The following is a 7,244-nucleotide window of genomic DNA, read 5'->3' as shown; positions in this document are numbered from 1 at the left end:
ACACATAACATGGTTCTCATCTGGTGGTGATATTAATCCCAGCGAGCGCAACGTGAACGTGATGTAACACTCTCTCTTTAGGCATCCTACAAAGTATAAGGTACAGCAGCTGGCTAGCTACAAAGAACTTTGCTTCTTAAGTAAGATTTCATTTGGCTTACAACCCTGGACTTAAGTGTTGTATTTGCAGCTTCCCCTGTAGACTTGTGTTTTTAAGCTTGTTAAATATGTGCCTAGGTAGAAGAAGTAGCCATTGGACCAGAAAAGCCCAGCCAAGCAGGAAAAAAACCTCCTACTACTTCTTCAGCATCTGATACCTTCTAACAGAGCAGAGTAACACCTCAAATTTTGTCCCTATTTTATATGAATTTTATTTCTGCAGATATTTTGGCAAACATTTTCAAGATCTGATGTTTGTCAACCAAGAAAGACTTTTATGCCAGTTCACCAACAAGTTCTTAAAATAATATTCCCAAGGTTTACTTCTCTGAACTAGTTCTGGTTTTCACCAAGCAGCACAGTAGTCTCTGTGTTTTATTTCCTTTTACCTTTTTTCTCCTTTTTTTTCCCCCTTGTACTATCTTATCTTTGGCTTTTTGTTTGTTTTGATCCTTTTTTCCATTACAGTTCTGCCTCTCCTTCAAATTGGCTATTCTCCTGCCTGCACTGCTTCACGCATTGTTGCTGTTCAGAACAGACAAGAGCCTTGTGACTGAGCTACTTTGTGGGGTTTTTTTTTTATCAGAAAGGTGCAAAAGACAACCTATTTAATCAAAGGACATTCCAGTCAGTTACACTCCTTAGTTTTTCAAAGCAAACTCAGACTTTGTTATAAACTGTTCAAACTAAATTCAAGGTCAGAAAGACTTCAGCTAATAGAGCTATTTTCCCCCATCATTTACCCTTTTCAATAGATATTTTTCTGTATATGATTATACTGAATGGCTACACTCTCACTGCTGCTAATGTTACTAGACCCTAGAAAATAGATTTTAATTATTGGAATTAATTTAATATTAATTCAATAATTATTAATGATTGGATCAATTTATTATTGGGGGAAAAAAAGCCACGGTAAATGGATTGAACAATTGTGTTTAATCCTAAAAGGCAGCATACTATAAAATTATATACTGGCATTTCATCCTGTATTCAGTGCAGGGCCAAATCTTTTATTAAGGCCTTTTGGCTATTAAAGCTTATACTGCTATTCAAGAGAGACCTCAAAAAAAAATCCCAAGAAGCTGTAGTTTATTGTCTCTTCCTTGTTTCATTGACAATGTAGGACAGCAGCAGCAAATTTTACACACTGAATAGTGACTGCAACTCAGCGTGAGAGGTAGCTACAAGGTAATGCAGAACTTGCATGTAGTTATGCTCCATTAAGTAAAAGTTGACTGTTGGGAGACCTTGTTGGTATCTGTCACTGGAGATATGCCTGTCACTTCTAAAAATGAGGGTACCTCTGCAGTTACATTCAGAATTCTTTTACAGATCATGTAACTCCGCAGGACGTATACACATACAGTGTTGGAAATAAAATTAAAAGGTTGTCTTTGAAAATTAATCTCTATATTCAGCCATAGGTAAACTCTCAGTGAACTGACACCAGCTTTTGAAAACATACTGAGAATTTCTGACAGTATCTTTCTTCTTCAAAGCATTTTATACGCTATTCTGTTTGCAAAGATGACAAACTAGTAAGATCCAGTCAGCTCCAAGGCAGAAAAAAGTAATCACCTATCAGGAAGTAACTGGCAGTTCCATTGTGCATGTAGAAGGAATTTTATCTCAATCAGCAAGGGCAAATTGGCTTCCTGCTATGAAAAAAATGAAGACACGAGTTAGTTGGTGTCTTAAAGATACTTTTCAACAAGCTCAATAAACTTTCATTATAAGTTTTACCTGTTTTCTTCCAAGCCAGCAGGTTCTGGCATAACATAAACTAGGATTTACTTTGCTGTAACTTATTAAACAGCAGGATGCCAAAAGTAAATCAATATTACATCTCAGTACAGCTGAATAATCAGACACATTGCCTCTTCCAGCCAAAACCAACCAGCTGCATTTCTTATCCCGATTACATCACTTCGAGTAATATTTCCAAAGTCTGCAAGAAAGTCCAAAATAAGCAACTGATTTATCCTATTGTTTAGTAGAGTTGGATAAACATATGGACTTTCTATAATATGAGAGATAAACCTTAGGTCGAATCAAGGGGTAAGCTTCTGTAGTTGTTTTATTTCAAGTATGTGTTTTACATCTCAGAGTTTCTCGATTGTAGCAACAAAGCTTGCCTGCCTTTGTTGCTTCTTGAAACTCCTTCCTTTTTCAAAGCTTACAGGTTTCAATGCACTTCAGCATCCTCTTCTCACTCTGACTTTTGCTACTGAACTTTATGCTGGTATGTTTTTGGAATGCTGTGTGCTCGTCTCTGTCATATACGTTTGAATAATAACAAGGAAATATAATGGAAAATAATGCAAAGCTACCTCTTGTACGTTTGGAAAAGTGCACTAAACCTCATTTTGATTGTATTTTATATGTCTGCTTTTGTACCGTATTGGATTGTTGTCCTTGGTGTGTTCCCTAACCCCTTGCAAGGGAATCCAGAGTTTGTGTCATTTGTTATTGCTGTGAGGACTGTTGGGGTTTTTAAATAATAGTTATTGTAGTCTAAGGATATAAAAGGAGCAAGACGTACAGGAAAAGGCAGTAACATTTATCAGATGAATTGATTCAGGTTGATAAATGGAAAAACTTTCAAGAGCCTTACTTCGCAAATATTTCCTCTTATATTACTTTTTCAATTAATGTGACACAAAGAAGAATATTAGGTATTGTAATTCTACAGGGTCGGTCTGACCTTGAGACCTTGAGTTTCCTGAGCTCAGGAAAATGTTTAGTAAGTCTTTGTGACTCCTGTCTACAGCTGACAAAATATTCTGAGTTATTCAGCAAATTATTTAGTCATACATTCCAATGTTATTACAAAGCAGTGTCAAATGGCATTCCAAGTTGGATTTCCCACACAGTGACTGGGGTTTAGGGAGCAGAATATCACCTGCTTCTTTTAAAAACACGAGATCTGTGACCTTCCGGGTCACCAAACCCTAAATTTCAGCACATTAAAATACCTGGCTGACCAACTGGCAGCAGCGAGGGGTGAAAAGCAAAAGAGCTGGAAGAGCTGCAGAGCTTCTCTAACTCAACCAAACTCCAGTTTTCAGGTGAGAGTGTAGTTACACTCTTCCTTCTCCCTCCCTGTTCTCTCTGATCCTCCATCTTCCTTGTCACAAGGCCTATAATTCTCCAAATGTTTGTTGAGCCTTCCTAGGGACACTGCAACGCGAATTCTCCAAATGTTTGTTGAGCCTTCCTAGGGACACTGCAACACGGTAATATAGAATCATAGAATCATTGAGGTTGGAAGAGACCCTTGGGATCATCGAGTCCAACCATCTCCCCTACTCTACAAAGTCCTCCCCTACACCATGTCCCTCAGCACCGCATCTAAATGGCCCTTAAACACAGCCAGGGATGGGGACTCCACCCCCTCCCTGGGCAGCCTGTTCCAATGCCCGACCACTCTTTCTGTGAAAAATTCCTTCCTAATGTTCAATCTAAACCTCCCCTGTTGGAGCTTGAAGCCATTCCCTCTTGTTCTGTCACTAATTACCTGTGAGAAGAGACCAGCACCAACCTCTCTACAGTGTCCTTTCAAGTAGTTGTAGAGAGTGATGAGGTCTCCCCTCAGCCTCCTCTTCCTCCAACTAAACAGCCCCAGCTCCTTCAGCCGCTCTTCATATGATTTGTCTTCTAGGCCCTTCACTAGTTTCGTTGCCCTCCTCTGCACTCGCTCCAGCACCTCCAGATCTCTCTTGGATTGAGGTGCCCAAAACTGGACACAATACTCGAGGTGTGGCCTCCCCAGTGCTGAGTACAGGGGCACAGTCACCTCCCTACTTCTGCTGGTCACACTATTTCTAATACAAGCCAGAATGCTTGTAAGGAAATGACAGAGTGAGAAGTGATGCCTGGGGAGTATTACACGGACAGTTCACAAGGACACAATGTTCTTACCCAAATTGAAAGTTAGTGAAGTCAGCAAGGTCAATGCTGCTACTCTTTGCCAAAAGTAACGCTGGTTATGGATGTGATGAAACGTGGAAAAGGACTTCACTGAGAGGTTCAAATTAGCAATTTATTTGGGCTTCACTCACAGGTCGAATACGTCACTTTTGCAGGTTCTATGTGTCTCACAGGTCCAATACGTCACTATTGCAGGTTCTATGCGTCCAATGGCGATTACACTATGGCAATTTAAAAGCAATTAGTGGAATACACTATTGCAACCTACAAATGATCCCGACAAGTAACAACACAAACCACAAGCACACTAGATATTAATACCTTAAAAAAGTGCACCAATCACAATCCTAATAGCATGCCAGATACCATCTGTATGTTTCTTAGTCACTCAATCCCTGGGAAGTTACCTTTTACAGCGTCCTGGACAAGGGGGGGACCAATCTCCTCCAGGCCAGCTGGATCGTTGGAAGATTCCCCATTTTTCTCCCCAAACCTTGCAGTTGATATTTTCTGTGGGGGTGCAGGATTATGCCTGAGTGGATTACCCTATCTGGGATATTTACCTCTGGTGGTGGGATAGCTAAGTCTAGCTAAGTGGCCAATTTTATGATGTCTAGCAATCAAAGTCACAGGAATAGTGCTGGGATGGGACTCAGGGCATTTTGTTTGCTAAGGGAGCTAAGGCTCCAGTAGGTTGTGGTTCTTATTGTGATGCAACCTGGAGACAACCCCGGGCTGAGCCGTTTTGCAGCTCCTCCCAAGTTCTCTCTGCATAGAGGAGGCAAGGGGGAGGTGAAGCTGAGTGGGATGAGGACCCCCTGCATCTCACCTACTGTGCTCTGAAACCGGTTTGGCTGGGTGCTCCCGTAAAATGGAGTAAAAACAGTGGGTTCACATTTCATCTGCAAAACTGGCCATCCTTACCAAAAAAATGCTCCTAAAACTATACTGGAATGTTTGTAGAACACTGACATTTAACGAACAATGCTCAAATTTGTCATGTAGGCAGCAAATCCTGTGAATTCTGATTTGAACCCCAAAACAATAGAAGTGACCGAGTCTAGAAACAAAGTCTTCTAAGACCTGTGTTTGGGGAGCTGATGCCAGTAAGTACTCCAGGTCTTCAAAACCCTGTAAAATGCTACCATGAGAACCAGTGGACTCCAGTTAAGAAATCTAAATCAAGAGAACGATGCATTTTCCACATGGCTTTGCAACCGGAAGGCGGGGGTACAATTCAGCCATTAGGTACCCTCAGGCACAACCAAGCTGCCTTGTGCCCACCCGAATGCCTTGTCCTCGTGCCAGAGCCACCTCCTGGACTCAGGTCCTCTCACTGAACCAACCCATGGTGGCCTTGCAGAGAGAGGTGGGTGCTGCTGCTAGAGAGTGGGGTAGGACCCAGATAAATATTGTTAATTGAATGCCATCATATGCTACGGGGAAGAAACTTCGTGTTTTCTAGGTTTCGGCTTTAAGAGATTAAAAACAAAAAAAGAAGGAAAGAAATGAAAAGGAAAGAAAGGAGAAGAGGAGAGAAAGGAAAAAAGGGAGAAGGAAAAAAAGAAGGGAGAAAGAAAGGGAAAAGGAAAGAATGAAAGGAGAAGAGGAGAAGGGAAGAAAGGAGAGGGAAAGGAGGAAAGAAAGGAGAAGGAAAGGAAGGAGAAGGAAAGGAAGAAAGGAGAAGGAAAGAAAGGGAAGGGAAGAGGAAAAGGAAAGAAAGGAGAAGAGGAGAAGGGAAGAAAGAAGGGAGAAGGAAAAAAAGAAGGGAGAAAGAAAGGCAAAAGGAAAGAATGAAAGGAGAAGAGGAGGAAAGAAAGGAGAGGGAAAGAAAGGAGAAGGAAAGGAAGGGAAGGGAAGAGGAAAAGGAAAGAAAGGAAAGAAAGAGAAGGAAAGAGGAAAAGGAAAGAAAGGAGAGGAAACACAGAATCACAGAATCTTCTAGGTTGGAAGGGACCTTAAAGATCATCTTGTCCAACCGTCAACCTGACTGACAAAAATAGACACCCACACAACAAACAAAAAGCAACACCATCACTAAACCATACCTCCCAGCACTACATCAACCCATCTTTTGAACACCTCCAGGGATGGGGCCTCAACCACCTCCCTGGGCAGCCCATTCCAATGGCTGGGAACTCTTTCAATGAAAATTTTTTTCCTAATATCCAGCCTGAACCTCCCCTGGTGTAACTTGAGGCCATTTCCTCTTGTCCTGTCACCTGTGACTTGGGAGAAGAGACCGACCCCCCACCTCTCTACACCCTCCTTTCAGGGAGTTGGAGAGAGCAATAAGGTCTCCCCTCAGCCTCCTCTTCTCCAGGCTGAACACCCCCAGCTCCCTCAGCCTCTCCTCACAAGACTTACTCTCCAGACCCCTCACCAGCTCTGCTGCCCTTCTCTGGACCCGCTCCAGCCCCTCAATGTCTTTTTTGTGGTGAGGGGCCCAAAATTGGACACAGCCCTCGAGGTGAGGCCTCACCAGTGCCGAGTACAGGGGGACGATCACCTCTCGGGCCCTACTCCCCACGCTGTTCCTGACACAGGCCAGGATACCATTGGCCTTCCTGGCCACCTGGGCACACTGCTGGCTCCTGTTCAGCCCACAGGCCACCAACACCCCCAGGTCCTTTTCTGCCAGGCAGCTCCAGCCACTCTGCCCCCAGCCTGGAGCGCTGCAGGGGGTTGGTGTGACCCAAGGGCAGGACCCGGCACTTGGCCTTGTTGCACCTCATCCCGCTGGTCTCAGCCCATCCATCCAGCCTGTCCAGATCCCTCTGCAGAGCCTCTCTACCCTCCAGCAGATCAACACTGCCACCCAGCTTGGTGTCGTCTGTGAACTTACTGAGGGTGCACTCGATCCCCTCGTCCAGATCATTGATAGAGATGCTAAAGAGAATGGGTCCTAGTAATGTTCAGTCTAAACCTACCCTGTTGGAGCTTGAAGCCGTTCCCTCTCGTCCTGTCGTTAATTACCTGTAATTTTCTCCTGTGGCTGGGAAGTGATTCTACCATTTTGCCCAGACGGCTAATTTGTTTGTTTGTTTGGTTGGTTTTTTTGCCTGTAAAGAGTTCCAAGTTATTTTTTGGGGCTGCGCGAGCGCTCCCCATCTCCCCTTTAAGCAAGGCGTAGCAGCCCGCCTTGTGGGACC

The sequence above is a fragment of the Calidris pugnax genome, unplaced genomic scaffold, assembly GCF_001431845.1.
Source record: "Calidris pugnax isolate Ruff unplaced genomic scaffold, ASM143184v1 scaffold47, whole genome shotgun sequence".
In the NCBI taxonomy this organism is placed as follows: Eukaryota; Metazoa; Chordata; class Aves; order Charadriiformes; family Scolopacidae; genus Calidris; species Calidris pugnax.
The sequence above is the reverse complement of the archived record's forward strand: the minus strand, read 5'-3'. Positions refer to the sequence as shown.